Source organism: Crocodylus siamensis, chromosome 1 (assembly GCF_052110815.1).
Source record: "Crocodylus siamensis isolate JL-2025a chromosome 1, ASM5211081v1, whole genome shotgun sequence".
NCBI classification, from domain to species: Eukaryota; Metazoa; Chordata; order Crocodylia; family Crocodylidae; genus Crocodylus; species Crocodylus siamensis.
Window position 1 is genome coordinate 28,601,865 of NC_143395.1, and position 17,712 is coordinate 28,619,576.

Consider the following 17,712-nt stretch of genomic DNA (forward strand, 5'->3'; position numbering starts at 1 on the left):
ACATGTACACTGGGAGCTCTGACACTGGCTAAAGACAGAAATTACACACAACTGATAGGAAACTAGTCTAAACCTGTAACACAACAGAAGTTCAGTGCACAAAGACTGATACATAAATGGTGGAACCCAGTCTAAGACAGACCTGGATGGATGTAGTATTACAATTAACTGATTTAGGTTAAACGAGTCTATCAAACTTCAGTACCAGATCTCATCCCAAATCAAGATAGGTTGCAGCCCCTTGGCATCCCAGGATGCTTTCTGGGCTGTCACAGAACTGAGGCAACAAATCCTCTGCTCCCCAGCCCAGCCACAGGCAGAACGGGGGGCAGGTGAAGGGAAAAATGGAGCTCCCCACTCCAGCCCAAGTCCCCGCCACAGCTGGGGTCTACACAGTGGGGGCTAGGCCTGCTCAGCCAGGCTGCAGGGCCACTTGCCACAACTCTGCCCCCTGCCTCTCAGCTGTGAAGGGTGGGTGGGCAGGGGAGTTACAGAGCACCCAACCCAGCCCACCCCCCCCAGCTGTGGTCTGCCCAGTAGGACTGGGCCTGTGTAGTGGAGGCATCTGCTCTCCCCACTGCCTGCTCCAGCCACTGCTTGACGCTTCTGAAAGACTCTTGCCTGCACCTGTCAACAGGTGTGACAAGAGGCCCCCCACCTGTGCTGGCTGGCTCATATGGGGAAGACCAAGGCTAGGGACTCATGGTGGGGCATCTGCTCTCCCATCAGAGCACCATATCCAGTAAAAAATCCCTGATCCATGATCCCCAGAGTCTGGGAGTGTGGGAGCTACACACACCCTTGAGACTTACGGATTGTGGCAACTGAGATCCCCAGGGTCTGGGTATTTCATGCACCCTGGAGACCTAGGGATCATGGCAGTCACAATCCCTAGGGCTCAGGGTTTTTTTTTAACTGGGCATTGTGCACTGGTGGGGGAGCATATACCCCCTCTGCCTAGATCCAGCCCCAGCCCACTCCCTCCATGCACAAGCTAACAAGCATAGGTGGGGGGCCTGCCTGGCTGCTGCTGAGAGCTGGCTGGTTGTGGGGAGCAATAGGGCTGGGAAGAGGGCCACACTGGCCAACCAGGGTTGGTCTGGCTTCTGGGAAGCTTGCTTGAGTATCCCCAGCCTGCTGGCCTCAGCCAGTACTGGCACCCTGCTTTCCCCCACCATGGAAGGGGACTGTCTGTTTTGTTCCCTCCCAAACTAATGTAGGGCACTTACAGTAAAGTGCAAAACCTAGAGTGCTTCCACCTTGGGCTTTTTGAACCTCTGCACTTGGCCTATATAGCTAAGCTGGCACAGGCCTGATGGCAGTAGCCCCATAGAGTAGACCAATGGTCTACAACCTTTTCAAATTCCAGGCACCCACCCATCACCTTTTGGAATGTAGTGGCATCCTGTTTAAAAAGCTTCATTCATTTGACTAGAACAAAATAGAGCAGTTCTTCTGTGACAAAAGTCAGAGGGCATCTATACATGTGTTCTAGGGTTCAGGGGGAGAGAAGGTAAAGATGTTTTAATTAAAACAGCTCTCAGAGTCTCTCTAGAGTGCCCACAACATCATGTATATTCAGCATCCTGTGCTTCAAAATGGCTACGGGGGCACTTTAACTAAAGTTTGTTTGACACCCTTTAAAGTGCCCCCACTGCCATTTTGAAGCACAGAATGCTGAATGTGCACGATGCAGAGGCTGCTGGAGTGCGCTAATTAATATACTTCATATGACTCACAGCAGATTTGATTGAGCCTTCTTCAATGTGTGCTAAGTAGCACACATCAGAGCAGAACTCCATCACACATATAGATGCCCAGAAAGACCACAACAGGTCAAAATATTCTCAACAGTATGGATTCCTGTTAGCAATATCTCAGTTTATCTTGCAAGTTATATGTAGATGTTTGCATCACTTATGGCGCTGGTATTGTGTGGCACCCCTAAAATGATTTCACAGCACCCAAGGGTGCTTCAGTGCCCTGGTTGAGAATTACCAATATAAGCAAACCCAGAGGCTTTAGTATTTTTTATAGATTGAGAGTCAAAAAGAATTTAAAAATCTAGTGCGATTCATTTTCTGGTTCTTGGTGGCATGGTGGCAAGAAGAACCTAAGCACTTTTGTTTCTCAAGACAAATGAGAAATCCTGACTTCAGCCAGGATTGAGAACAACTACCTGGAGAACTGATCCTTTAGCCAGACTCTACTAAAAATAAGCCATACCCAAAACAGTTAGGAAAAGATTAGTTAAAACTTCTTGTTACCTATTCTTATGTTAAAGTAGCCACCCACAACTGCATGACATGTATAAGTCATCTAGTGTACTTCAGTTAGCAGCAACATTCTTTTAAATGACTGGTTTAGCCAAGTCACAGACTTGATCCTACTTAGCGTAGGAGCTGTTTTGCAAGATAAGCATGTTGTACCCCACATAGGAGATTTGCAGCACATAGCCTGAAACTTACTTTTCACTTCACATGACCATTTGACTCCTTAAACTTTTCCTTCTTAACTAAGCAAGGAATGTGTTTCCTTCCTCCATCCCCACCAACAAAATTATGCTAAACTCATCAGTAGAAAGAGCCTGGTATCATCAGTTCTATGTCCTGCTGAAGAAGAAATTCAAGACTTTTTAGGATTGGGTAATCTCAAATGCAACAAACACATGTTTATGCTTATTGTTATGTAATCAGAGGGATAGAATGGGCCCAATTCTCAGGCACTTTTACACAGCCAAGTCAAAATGGCCTTAAAAAGAAGGCACACTTATAATCATTTTAAGGCCCAAGAAAGAAGCCCTAGTGAGTGGGAATGGAGATCATTGTATTATGGATAATTACAGAAACCCAGATCCTACTGTGTTGCTATAGCAAGCTCACAGGTCCACCCTGGTTACCTGATGCCCCCTCAGCCACACCTGCCACTCTCTAGCCCTCCCTCACCTCTAGTCTCTCCCTTTCTATACCTTAGATGAGATTGCTAATGCACTGGGAAGGCAGGCCCTGGAAGTTAGGAACAGTGTTCCCCCTTTTGGGCTCTGTCCCTGGGCTTCTCTACCCAGACTCGGTCCTGGAGTCACTATGCTTCCCTAGGGGTGCTTTCTCTTTAAGGCAGCCCCATACCCAGAGGCCTCAAAACACTTGATGGCGTTGCAGCAGTTCTAGCCTTGACCCCCTTTTCTCTGGGGAAACCTGCAGCCAAGGTCCACTACCATGGACCACCACACTTCACACCTCTGCCCAGCAGACATCTCATCCTGGAGAGCAGGCGTTGCACCCCCTCCCATGGTCTTCCAAACCTCCCTCACAGCCACTGCCCAAACCTCCAGTCAAACCTGAACAGAGAACTTCAACTCAAACCAATCCAACTCAAATATAAATCCTCCTGGGGCCTCTTTATCTTCTCTCTCTCCTACCTAGGGAAGGCCCCCACATACCTTTCCTAGGCTAGCTTCATGCCTATCTGCATTTTTGACCCAAACTCCTTAACCTGTGGCAGCCCAGGTCAGACTGCTACCCTCTAAGTCCAGAGGCTGAGTTTATATGCTCCCAAGCCCAACCCCAGCCCCCTTCCACTCATCTGACCCAGCTTTCAGCTCCCAGGGCCCAGGTGCTGCTGATTTCTCCATCAACAGCCTGCCCTGCTGCAGCCAGTGGCTCAGTTCACATGGGTGGCTCACACCTGCTGCCCTTTGCCATCAGGATCTCTTCCATCTGCCCCAGCTATGCTCCCCCTTCCTAGTAACAAGGGGTAGGGGTTTCCTGTTACAGTTTCATAACCCACACTTCTAACCAGCTCAGTGTTTTGCCATGAGTACCATACAAACTAATTATTTTCAGAGTGCATCTCAGGTTTGCTTCAACTGCTATAGCTACTTCAACACCACCAAACGCTGCCCCGTGTCTGTGTATATATGTGTCCGTCCTGAGAGTTAGAACACATCCAGGTGCTACTTCAGCTCCCATACATCCCTACACCATTAGCCTTACACTGCTTCGAAACTAAGGGAATTCCTCCAGGTATTGTTACAGCAGGGGTGGGCAATTATTTCAGGCAGAGGGCCTCTTGATGAGGTTTGGTCAGCTGTCAAGGGCTGCATGTGTAGCCCTGCCCCTTCACAATTGCCCTGCCCCCTGTTCACCATCTAACCCCTGACCTTTGCCACCAGAAGTCCCTTCCCTTGCCCTTCTCCTTTTGGAGAGGTGGCCTTAGAACCAAAAGTTATACCCTGTCATACGGTCTGTGTTGTAAGAGCCACCCACCCGACACCAAACTGCCCCACTAGCCATATCTGTCCCAGAATCCTCTGCCCTTATCACATGATCCCTGACATCAGATGGTATACCCCTTAACTGGGAAACACTGCCCAACACCAGGGCCCACCCTCACAGTGCATGGCCTCCTCCTGGGGCCCCAAGCGTTCTGCCCTATGGGCCATGAGGCACAGGCATAACTTCCCAGGTAGCAAGGGGTTGTGACCCCCCTAACATCCTGCCCTAGCAGTGGGGTTTCAGGGGCATCAGGCTTCCCCCAGAACAGAGCACACACAAAATCAGAACAAATCATTTTAACAAAGTATAGATAAAGTATCATATACTAAAAATGTGCCAGTAACTGCACTAGGTGTAGGTGTGCCAGTAACTGCACTAGGAGCACTAGGCATATGTACCTGCCAGGGCCCAGGCAACCCCCGGCTGTCCTTGGCTCCAATGGCAAGCAGTTCCTGACTACAAGGCACAGCAAGGAGTCAGCCCTGTCTGTCCTGTTTTGGCTGCAGCAGGCACTTGCCAGCTGCAAGCCTGGACTTACATGTGGGGCAAGGAGCAATCCAGGGCCAGCCTGGCAGCACTTGGATCCAGCTACAAGGTCAGGACCTCATGGACAGACCTAACCCCTTCCAGCAAGAGTTCCTGGCTGCAAGGCAGGGGCTGGCACCCCACAACACAGGAGAAACCAGTCCAGCCTGCCTTTCCCCTCACCTGCGGGGCAGGGCCTGGCTAAGCCCCTCCTTACCTGCAGGACAGCAAAATGTAGCCCAGCTTCCCTTCCCCTGACCAGTACTGGTCACCAGACCCCTCCCTCCCACAAGCAAGGACCCAGCCCACCCCACCACGCCCCAGGCATCAAAAGCTGGCCAACCTGCCTACCCATCACTGGTGCCAGCATGACCTGGTCCTGACCCATCCCAGCCTGCTCCCCCCACCCCACCCAGTGGCACAACAGAAGCCAGCCTAGGCCCAGGTCCCCTCACCAGCACAGCCCCCTCCAGTGCTGTGGGACCTCTCCTGTCCCAAGCCGCAGGGGGCTCAGCCACAGCTTTCCCTCCCCGGCGCAGCCCGGCTGGCCCATCCTGTTCCCTATCAAGTAGCGGCTTCCTCACATGCTGCTGCACTTTCCCCCTACCTGCACCAGCTTGTCCTAAAAGGCAGGAGCCTCCACCGCTACTTCTGCTGGCCAGTGCTGACCCAGCCAGGCAGCCCCATGACCAGCAGCACATGGGGAAGCTGGCTTCAGCCACATGATGCTCCAGATGGGACGGGCCCAGCCAGGTCAACACCGGCCAGGAAAAGCAGCATGCAGCTAAAGTCAGCCCAAGGGCACGGCACGGCATGGCATGGCACAGGGAAAGTCTGCCCAGCAGTCGCTTTCCTGGTCTTATCTGCAGGGCACGGCCCTTTTTAGTCCCATGCAGAAGGCAGAAGCTGGCCCAGACACTCTTCTAGCCCCCCAGCCCCTCTCAAGCTGCAAACGTGGCCTGAGCCAGGGCAGGGAGAGGCCAGCTGGGGCAGGCTGAGGTCCGGGCTGGTTGCTTCTCAACCACAACCGGGGTAAACAGCCTGAGGTGCTGCAGCCAGCAGCTGGTGCTGCCGGCTGCTGCTGGAGGCTTTTAGAGAGGCAGCTGCCATTACCTGGGTTCTGAAGGGGCTCCGTGGGCCGGAAGGAAGTGCTTGGCAGGCCGGATGCAGCTGGCGGGCCGTATTTTGCCCACTCCGTGTTACAGTCTCATATCATTCTGCAGCAGAGTGAAGAGTTTGCAGCAGAAGATGGAGCATGGATCATAGCTTGAGATTCCAGTTACACAGGTCTCTGGCACCTGATACCATGCAAGTAGTCTACACAAATAGGCATGCATCATAATGGGATTTGTGCACCTGTGCCTCTGAGATATGGTCTGATGTCCTGGTTTTAAAACATTCATGTTAATGAACTAATGTTAAATATGAGAGGGCAAACTGGAGGTGCAGCCTAGTATAATCATGGATCCAGAACCCACAAGATCTTTAAAAATTTGGCTTGCTAGTATGTTAGCCATTTTATAATATGTTAACCATTTTATAATTCTGGGGAAGGTTTGACCTGAAGGAATTTGAGGGTGTATCCAGCAGAAGCAAGCGGGGGGCTGGCTGACTTCTGGAAGCCCCTGCTCTGACACAGTCTTTCAGAATGACCTTGTGAAAGACACTTCATCTCTTCATGCCTCCCCTTGGTAAAAAGTTGCTTTGCTGCCTCTCAGCAGTATCAGGGAGGCACATTCTTTAAATTTGTGAAACATGCAGGTGACAGGCCCATATAAAACATAAATACATGCAATAGATACCACAAATGGAAAATGTGACTGTGGGGGAACTAATGGTCTTGCATCTCTAATCCTAAAAGCTCAGTGGTATAGGATGATGCATGGTGTTACTATTGCGGAGGGGAAAGCAGTATACATTTCCCTCACCAACCATGGGGGTTAGGTTCCTGAAAGGCTTATGGGAAACATGGGGTTAGGGACTTGAATATGAATAATAAAGAAACATACAGTGTATAAAACTCATTTTTATTTACCTTTAATAGGGTAAATAAAGAAGCTGCTTGCCACTGTTCCCTGCTGCCCTGCTTCCCTCCACCGTGCAGCAGGGAGCAGAGGAGCTGCCTGGGAATCTCCTCACCTGCTGCTGCTCGTCCCCATGCTGCCTTGGTGCTGCACCTCCTGTGTGCAGGGCTGCAGCAAGGGCAGCGGCATGGAGCTGCGCCCCTCAGAGCAGCAGCAGATGCAGGAGGCGCATTGCCAAGGATGGGGGGGAGGGAGGAGGAGCAGTGGTGAAATCCCCATGCAGCCCCACTGTCCCCAGCCACATCGGGTTGTCCCCACCAGGTCCTCAGAGGCCCCAGAGGAGTGAAGCAGGGTGGGAGCCTGTGCCCTCAAACTGCTCCTGCCCCACGTACAGATCTGGGGGATGCGGGTCCCCTCTGCCCCCAGGAGTGTGCACGGTGGCAGGGAGCTGCCCACCAGAAGGCAGCAGGGAGGAGCGGGGGTAGGGGGCTGAAGACCTGGGTCCATAGCCTTGGCAGCTGGAGGCCTCCTCCAGCAGGCCGGGGGGGGGCAAACTGTGGATACTCAAAACCATGCTTGGCAAAACCATGGTTGGCGAAGAAAACCTGTACACACATATGTCTAAAAGACTGCAAGCCAGGCTCTTTAATCTGGCATGGAAAGATGTATGATTTCATTTCCTGTGCCCACACAACCACTTGCATTTCACAGGGCATTTGCCTTGGCTGATGGCATGTGGTACTTCCATCATCACCTTCCACTGGGGTGGCATCTTTGACTACCAGCAAGAGCTTGAAAAAAGCTGTCTTGGTGTGAGCTATGAAATATCACTGCTGGATCGTGTACACGTGTACACTGCAAGAAGTGGCCACAAGCAATGCTTTTGGCATAAGGGAAGTGCAGCCACTTTGGCTCATTGCATCATCCACTGACCTAAGATTTTTCTCTCATATTTGTGCTTCATTTGCCTAAACATTCTGGGCTTTGTTCTCAGAGGTACTGAGCAGTCAACGTACCACCTAGAACAAAAGCAGGCTGCAGATGCTCCTTACTTCTGATGTCAAACCCTAAGTTTCATGTAAACTCTGAATACTTTTAATGTCTTCATTCACAGGTAAATCAGAACTGTGAGACAAATCCATATTCACGTCCCTGCAGGTATATACTGGAATAAAACATTCCACTTATAAAGCTTCTCCTTTTTGCACTGACCTCTTTTTATAACAAAAGCCAGCTGTAGCAAAAGCCCTGTAACACAGCTTACATAAATAACTGCACCACATGCAAAGACATACACATACATCCCATCTCTACATTGTTTTACAACTTTTACAAAAGGCATGGAAGCCATTAGACAACACTGTGCTCTCACATAGCACCTTTTCTCCAAAGATCTCAAAGTGCTAAAAAGCCCAAATCCTGCCCTTATTCATAACAGCCACTCACGGCAAAATGAGGGTCTAGTCACGTTTCACAGGATGCCAGTATGCCTCTGGATGGCCTGTGGGAAACATGAAAAACATGGCTTGAAGAGCAGTTTATTCCGCTCTGTAGAAGAACTCCATTTTGCTCTAACACATGCTACCGATGCTAATTTGGACAAAAGGTGGTCCCTAAAACCACAAGTCCCTAAAATGTAGTATTTGCTCTGCTCCAGTATAGACACATAGGCCACGTCCAGACCAGCAAGTACATGCCTGTTGCAGCATCTCAGAGCAGTTTGAGATGACACAGGAGGAATGAAAAAATGTTCCCCACACGGCATATTTGCAGTGCAGACTCTAAGTTTGATACTGGGAAATCCTGATATATAAAAAAAGAATGCTGAAAAAAGTGGCACCAGGTGCAATCCTGGAGCACACCCTGAAGCCTGGATCCTCCAAAGAGATGCTCTAGCACCCAGCCAGAGCTTCTCTATGCCTGCCGTGTGCCCCTGCTGCTCCTGCATGCTGCCTCAGTGTGCTGGAGGAAGTGTGCTGGGGCAAGGCTGACAGCAGTGGCATGGACCCAGGTTCTGTCCCAGGTAAGCAGGGACTTGGGGTCGGAGGGGACTATGTGGAGGTGGGAGGATTGTTTGAGAGGTGTGGGTCCTCCACCCGCTCCTCCTTACAACGCACAGCCCCCACCACCAGCCAGCAGCAGGCCACTGAGGCACTCATGGCCCACTCCTGGGAGAGACGCCCAGCAGCATGCAGCACTGCCTGAGATCCAGGAGCTCCATGTGGTGCACAATGCTAGCCTGGACTGCTGGTGTGTGCCTTCAAACGGGACCAAGCTAGCTCTTGCTGTCACCTGGGGCTCCCAGCACCACAGGCAGAAGCCATGTGACATCAGGTCAGGCTGGCTCCTGTCTCCAGGGAGCCAGCCTGGCACAATGATGCATGGCTCCTATGTACGGTGCCAGGAGCCCTGGGTGGTAGCAAGGGTAGGCCTGGTCCTGCCTGAAGGTGTGCACCAGTGGGCTGAGCTAGCATTGTGTGCCACGTGGAGCTCCCAGGTCTCGGGTGGCACCATGCACTACTGGGGGGTCTCTTCCAGGAGCGAGCCATGAGATCGGAGACTCGGGGAGCTCTCTATGTAGGAAAGTCCACCAGAGCTGGGCTTAGAGATCCCTGACCCCCTAGAGCAGCCTGTGCAGGGGAAAGCTGGGCTGGAAGGGAAGGTGCTTGCCCAGCCCATTCCCTGAGCCCTAGTAGAGGGCTTCTTAGAAATGACATGGGGATTGCTGGGGCCTGGGCACAGGTACAGGGAGCAGAACAGCAAGGGCTGGCACTGCTCAGAGTCACAAAGCAGCAGATGGGACAGCTGCAGTAGGACTCATGTTCTGGTGCTGGGAGGAAGCTGCTGCCAAGAGGAAGCTAGTGGGAAGCAGGAAGGAGCTGTGGGCCAGAAGTGAAGGGCACTGGCAGGGCTGTGAGTGATGGGCAAGGGCATAAGCAAGGGCAGTGCAGTGGCATCCCAGTGCTGCTCAGCACCTCACATCCTGGTAAGCGAATGAGGCAGGGGCAGCTCTGATTTTTCTATGATAAAAAAACCAAAAGCAAATGCCAAAGTGTATAGCTATGTAGAATTTATTTTATTATGATGATAAATTGCTTCCAAATTGCTTTTAAATTGTAAATATATCAATAAAAATTGCCCGACTGATATTGTCTCTCTCTATATAGTGGCATTTCACTTTAATTGCAGAAGAACAAGGATTTTGAATATTTTAATGAAAGAATTTGGGGGGGTTATCAGAGACTTTGCAGTTTTTAAATAGGGAACACAAAGATCCCTGCTGGTGAGGCAAGTGGCAGGACCCAGGCAGAGGAGCCTACCCAGGACCAGAACAGGGGACCCAGCTGAAAGGCAAACAAGGTGGCTGACCTCCTGGCCATTTGGGGTTAGATGGACATGCTTCAAGAGTTCAAAGTGGGCCACTGCAATGAGCACATCTGGATGATAGCTGCCCAGGTGGCAGAGAGGAAGCACCAGTGGCAGAGCAAGGGCATTACTTTTGCAATGAAAGCAGTGCTCCATTTCAGGCCAACTGTACCCAGGCCAACTGTACAGCCACAGCCCACTGGCAGCTGGCCCAGAGGTGCAGGTGACTCTGCTGCAGTGCTCACACCACAGCTCAGGTGGCTGTTTGGTCCCCATCTGGGTCTGGCAGGCATGGGGCCACAGGTCCAAGAAGCAGATGCTGTTTCAGATGGCAGTAGGTAACAGCCAGATGGCAGCCCCCACTGCCAGACTGTTGCAGTGAGTAGAGGGTGCTAGGGCCCATCTAGGCTAGGCCTGCTTTAGCAGTCAGGCTGGTGCAAGAGGTAGTGTCCCCACATACCAACTGACCAGGCCTCAAGCCCTGAGCTGCTCACCAGTGCACTTTTATATTGCTGGGGCCAGCACAGGTTCTGGCCCCAGCCACTAGACCCCACTGGCTGAAGATCTGGGAGGAGCTGGGCAGGGTCAGTTTGCCCCAAGTGGCACAATTTGCCCCACACGAAAATGCATGTTCAGGCACTTGTGCTGAAGCAAAAATCTCCGGCACAGATTGGTGCTGCTGCTATTTGAGCTGCAGCAAGCACACATTCCTGCTTGTGTGGACGTGCCCATAGGCAGTAGGAAAAGGCAGAAGAATCCTTTTTCTATCCTTGTTCTGCTAAATGCATCTATGAAAAAAGCAAGTTTCCCTCAATACCCAGTATGAATAGGGAATAGATTTTGACTCAATTTATAGGAAGAGTACCCAAGAGACAGAGAAGTCAAAAGGTTAAGGTCAAACAGTGGGACAATGTTAATGTAATTGCTCTAAACATTTTAAATGCAAAATTTCACAAAAAAAAACTTTAAACTGTTTCAAACTAGATGTACACCTTGCTGGGGTCGTTTGACCCCAGTACTCTTTCCTGCCTTGGCAGGGGGTCGGACTAGATGATCTACTCAGGTCCCTTCTGAGCCTAGAAACTATGAAACTATGAAATTTTGCAGTTAAAAATGTTTTTATTTTACAGTAAAAATTAAATATCCATGAATTTTACTAAAGATATCTGATTTTTTTATTATTTTATACATTACCTTTCTGTCTGCTATACTCATTGCCAGTAATACAATCTGGGAGTGCTGAATTCCAGACCCTGGTTCCTAACTGGTTAATTTTACATCACAGTGTTTCAGAAAAATTCTGTGGGGTGCAGAAAAAACCCAAAACACAGACCTGAATTATCAACACAGAGCAAACAACAATGCAGGTATTGGTTTCTGTCCAGGCCTCCCAGCTTCCTGTGACACTTCCATGACAAAAATTAGGGCAGGATGCTGCATAAAGATACTGAGTCTTCCAATAATAGCAGAGTTTCCATGTTTGAAATACCATAACTATAAGATTAACTGTCAGACACAAATTATCTGGACCTAAGGCTGGTCTAAGTGGATTTACAAACCCATAAATCAAGACTATTGTGATATCCCCTGGGAGAGGGAGAGGCAAGAAGGTAGATGACTCTGGGAATGTCTACATGTATAATTAATGTGCCTGAATTTTCTGCGCCGGCTGGCAGGTGGTATGAGAGCTGGTGTCAATCTCTGTGAGGTGAGGGAGAGCTGTCCCAGCTGCTGGGCAGCTGCCTGCCAGCCCTGTGGTGATTGGTATGGGTCCCAATCTATACAGGGCTGGGAGGCAGCTGCCCAGCAGCCAAGTCCTGATCTCCATGTGGCTGACAGGCAGCATCCTGCTGAGCCCGGCCAGCTCTCCCTGTTCCCTGTGGCCCCCCGCTGCCTAGGCTGACCAGGAACAATTTGCTCCTAAGCAGCATCAACATATGAAACTTTGGCGCATTAGTTTAATGTGCTGATTCCTAGTACCCATATCTAATGATACTAGAAAATGGTGCATTAAACTATTGTACTGATCAGTAATTGCTGCGCATGTGTAGACGGTGATGCTTTACTGTGCATTAGATTAGTCTAATGTGCAGTAAAGCATCTCACGTAGCTGCACCCTCCTAGAATGATTAAAAACTTACCTATCACATGAGGTCCTTCCTCCATGACTGCTAATATAGGAGGTCAGCTCTGCCTTCTTTACACTTGATTTACGCCTTTGATATGCTGCAATCTGTTAAGGTCACTGAAGGATGGAAAAAGAAACAAGACTAGTTCAGAGAAAAAAAAGTTATGATGCTAATGAGCCTTTCACTATTATATTTGAAGAACATTTATACTTCTCTTTCTGCCAGTTTTCTCTTGATTCTATTTGGGTTTGTTTAAACAAAGATGAATGTACAGATGAATGACAATGATACCAGGGACCCAAATGATGTAATTTTATATCAAAATAGAAAATAAAAATAATAGATTATTTTACCTGAACTCTTGAAAGATATTTGGATTAAAGAATAACTTGCCACCACATTTGAGAATTCCATTTAACATCTCTATGTGGGTGCTAAGAACACAGAACAGAATCAAACTCTATAATGCAAATAGCCTCAAACTGTTAAACAATCAGATGATAATCCTGACCTATAAACTGTAGAATGGGAAGAACCAACAACTCAGATTTAAATCTCAAGTGACATGAACCTATCTATAGTTTATCATTCATATGTATGTTATCACGCTGCCTAATTTTATGTTACTTTCAAACAAATAATCAACTGTAATTAAGAGAACTCAGAAATTCTGAAGAACCAAAAACTAAAACAAACCAAGAAACAAACAGAAAAGCAGAATGGAGACACTTTACTAAATCTAACATATTCAGTTAAAGTGTTACACCACCATCTACTGGAAATTATGCACAAGTACATCCTTAAAAGTAAAGGAAACTGAAGTATAGTCACAGTGTTAGCAGACCAAATTCAAAATGTGTTTTCTACTTAAAAAAGAAAAAAATCTTTTGAAAAATCTAAGTCCAATAAAAATGATCCTGCCATTTTATAACTGACTTTTCAAACAGTAAATTACCATTGCCATAAAGTGCTTAACTCTTAACTTGCAACATTATATTAATAGTAAAATGGAAAATAGGAACATTTGACAGTGAAATTTATTAGAAACTCAGTGACAACAGAAAACAAAGCTGATTACTTTGTGTTCATTGTCCATGGTGAAATCATGCAAAAAAAACTGAACTAATGCTGAAGTCAAATAGAGTTTTCAAAGGTTATCAAGTTTAACATGGCTAAAAAAGAAAGTATTTGGTAAAATATAGGACCGCACCAAAGCCAGCCCTCCTGCTCCTACTGAAGCCATCGCTTCCTGGTAAATATTCCTTACTTATCTTTCATTCTCAGTGGGCAGGTCTACATGACAGCCTAACTGCATAGTAGCCTAGTTTACTGTGCAGTAAATGTGTGTCTACACATGCATGTCTGCCCTGGCTCATTCAGCCCTACACCAGCCGGCTGGACCCCTGCCAGCCCACTTTAACTGGTGCCTGAGCCGGACCTGTGCTCTGGTGGAGTGTGCTTTCGGCCACCTCAGGGGACACTGGCACACCTTCACCATCCACCTCAAGTTCTCCCAGGACAACCTCCCCTGGGTCATTGTCACATCCTGTGTGCTGCATGACATTTATGAGGCCTGTGGGGCAGGCAGTGGGAGTACCATCTCCCATGAGGCCTAGGCAGAGGAGCTGTGGCAGGTAGAGGCTGCCTGGCAATGGAAATACCACCTGCTGAGGCCTTGGGCAAGCCACACACCTGCCATCATGGGCCAGTGCACCAGGTGCAAGAGGCCCTGGCCAACCACTTCCTCCTACACTACCTGCTGTAGCCCACCTTGACTGCCACCCATGGATCCCCCACCCCTTCCCACCCCTAGTACCATGTTCACTGCAGACACATCTTAGGAAAACAAGATTTTTATTCCCCTCATATCACACAGAATCCCACTTCTTTCCCAACAAACAGAGCCCCTCCACCGCCCACCCCACTCACCAACAATAAAACATCCTTTTCTCCATGAAAACTTAGCATGGCGTCCTTTGTGTGGTGTCCTGGGGTGGGGGCTGTGGGGTGGGGGTGGACAACTGGGATGAGGAGCTTCCCATGCCCCTTCCCCCCTGCACAAGGGGAGGCATCCTGGGGCTAGCCTCCCAGTGCACCACCATTGTGCCTCTTCCAAGCTCCTGCTGTACATGTTGTGGGCTGTGTGCAAGGAGCTGTTTGTACAGACCAACAGGGTGTCTGACACACTGCACTCTGCTGCTGCTGCTGCTGCTGCTGGTCATGGTGCCCATTATAGTGAGGAGGCCATCACCATCAGCATCTACATTTTCCTCAGCATGTGAGAGGTCCATGGCCCCCTGGATGCAGGAGCAAGGGATGCTCAATAAAGTTCTACACTGTCTCCTACCACCCTGTGTGGTGTGTGTGTGTGTGGAGGGGGGGGGTTAGGGAGGGAACCCAGGGCCAGGGGAGTGCAGCCAGGCCGGGCGAGGAGCAGAGTGGAGAAGCAGGGCCATGGGCTGGGGGCAGGGGCTGGTGGAAATCAGTGGGTTGGGCTACTGGATGCCCAAGGGGTCCTCCTCTGGTGATGTGTCACCAGAGGTTCCAGGGCAGGGCAGGGGCTCAGGCAGGCTTCCCATGCTGCTGTAAGCAGCATCTCTGTGGCCTGGGTCCCCGGGCACTGGATGTTCGTCAGTTGCCGTATAAAGAGCATGAATTTGTAGGCACTGCCAGAGTCATGATTGTGGTCAGTCACTTCCAGACTGATGATTGCGGTTGGTCACAGTGACCCACTGTGCCTGAAGGCGTTGACTTTTATGTGGCATTGCTGAGCCAGCTGGTTGTACCTGTGCTCCCACATCTGGCCTGACTGCCTCATAGATGTGGGGGCATTGGTGCAACTGCCCAGTTTGAGCTGACGCTGCACCTCTGCCTCACCCAACAGTACCACAAGGTCACCAGTCTCCTCCTTGAACCAGTTTGGGCACAGGTGGTGGTGGGCACAGGTGTGGGCATAGGTCTGGACAAGGAGGACATCATCATGGGTTCTGGGCTGGCTTTCTGGGCCCCTGTGTGCTGTCTGTGTGCTGCTGGGCCTGGACAGCTGCCTGCAGTGCCCAGCACAGAGGCATGGCACAAGACTGAGCAGCCGCACAGCAGAGGCAATGCCCCATACACCTGCAGTTTCCGGTCAGGCTGCTGGGGTGAGTTACAGGCAAGTGGAGCTGGCCCTGCTGGCCAGATTCTGCCTGCAGCTGGACCTGAGGGCTGACAGGCCTGGTTAGAGGCTGCCTCATCCTGCAGAACCCTGCAGCGCCTTGTGGGCCTGGACAATGCTTTCCTGGCAGCTGCATGGCAGTGAAGTGCCAGACAGCATCACTGGGGTGCAGGCAGGCTGGCACAGCTAGCTGGCTTGCCTGCCCAGGGGAACACAGGGACTACAGTACCCTCAGGTTTCCTGCTAGTGTTCCCCAGGGATGCCTGTAGGCTTTTAGAGCCTACGGCAAAAGCTGCCATAGAGGCAGCCCAGCCCTGGGGTAGAAGAAGCGCCCAACCCAGAGCCCTGGAGCTATCCTTAGGCTTGCCCCCTAATAGTAGGGCTGATCCAGGAGAAAACTTGCTCCCAAGTCACATCTACACATGTGTAATTGTACAGTAACTAATTGTGCTTAATTTTTCTATCTGCATTTGCAGGTAGCAAATTTAATTGTGATTAAGGGTTTTTACTTCACAGTAAACTCACATGCGTGAAGACCCCATGGTCCATGACAGCCTGGAGCACCATGGAGCTAAAGCCTGTCAGAGCCAGTCTCTGTGGAGTGGACAGGTGATAGGTATGTAATAGGTATGTGGGTCCTGTCCAGGGCCTCAATGTACTGGGGGAATCCCAGGGCACAAAATCCCCCCACCCCTTCCAGAGAGTCATGCACACAAAGCACAGTGTCTGCCAGCATGTCCTGGAAGGGACTGCATACCTCCAAGATTACCTCCCCAGTGGTGACTTTACCCACTGCAAAGAGATGGCCCACATAGAGGAGGCTGGCAGGTGTGGCCAGCTTGAGCAGGATGAGGGTCAACTGGGTGCTTGTGAGAAGGGGTGACTGCATACTGGTGCCCTGCTGCTCCAGGTGGGGCTGGAGCTGCTCCACGAGGTCCTGGAAGGTGACCTGGGTCATGTGAAAAGCCTCCAGCCACTGCTTGTCATCCCAGGTGTGCTGGACAACATGCAGCCACCAATCCTGGCTGGCCCAACGAGCCCAGAGGCAGTGGGCCTGGAAACCCAGGAGGGTGCCCCTCACTGGCATCCCTGCCAGCAGCATCAGTGCAGCAGCAGTGGTCCTGGGATGGCACACTGTGGCCAAGCAGGGAGTCACTGCATGGAGAGGACCCAGGCAGGGTGAGACAGCTGTGAGCCAGGTGGTGTTCGGCACGGCAGGCCAACAGGGCTAGTGCAGCAGCCAGCAGGAGCCCAGGGCACTGGTCATTGTTGCCAGGGATAAGAGCAGCCATATCATGGGGAGGTAGAGTGGGCAACGAGAGAGCAGCCGCATGCTGGCTCTGCTTTGTGCAAGCTGCTGGGCAGGGAAGTGGCTGGCCAGGGAGCAGGGGCTGAGGCTGCCTTTTGAAAAGGGCTACTGGCAGTCGCAGCCGGAACCTTGAGCTCCCCCTGGTGGTGGCAAGGGCCCACTGCAGAGCTGCAGGAAGTTCAGTGCCAAGTGCAGCAAACCTTGCTGTCTAATCTCTGCATGTGTAAACACCTGCCTGGGAGCACTTAATCAGTAGAAGTTTACTCCCAAGTAAATTGCACCCAGATCAAATGCATGTGTAGATGCGACCAGTAAACCTATGTCTCCAGCAAAAAATACCCCCTATTTTCTCCCCATCCCAATTGGTTAGAAGTTCCTGGAACAGTTTTTGATTCATCCAGAACTCTAAATAAGAAAATGAACTCAAGTAAACTATAGAATCAGATCCAATGTGATTCAGATTCAGTTATTCAACTGTATTTCCAGTCCAAATATTTTGTGTTTGAACAACGAAAGGAAAGATTTTTTACTGAGTTTGTTCTCTTTTATATTAGCCTCATTTTAAGAGAAGGTGGACAATCTCCAGATAAGCAACCAACATTTAGCTGGCACAGTGTATGTCTACATGTCCAATTAATGTGCTTGAATTTACTACACAGTAAATTCAGGGGCATTAAACTGTACCTGAGCCAGGATCAAATTGAGCCTGCCAGTAGCAGCCTAGTCCAGGGATCCTCCTGCCCTGATCTGCCCCCTTTCAGCAGCCAGGGGAGTGTTCCAGGATCCCTCAGATGCCAGTCTGGGCTGGCAGGGAACATGAGATGGGGTGGGGTGGGGGGGCAGGCCTGGGCTCGGGGAGGGTAAGGGAGAGCTTGTGCTGCTGGTCCATCTGTCCTTCTGTCTGTCCATGTGTGGCAGGGGAGTCACA

General features: G+C 50.3%; 1 long non-coding RNA gene across 1 annotated transcript in view; it reads right to left on the minus strand.

Annotated features, from left to right (window-relative positions):
- Window positions 1–17,712, minus strand: part of LOC149872679 (uncharacterized) — an 80,616-nt gene that overhangs the window by 28,748 nt on the left and 34,156 nt on the right. The window contains exon 2 of the long non-coding RNA XR_016439788.1: window positions 12,331–12,434. This is a non-coding gene — a long non-coding RNA (uncharacterized LOC149872679). The remainder of the gene's footprint in view (window positions 1–12,330; window positions 12,435–17,712) is intronic.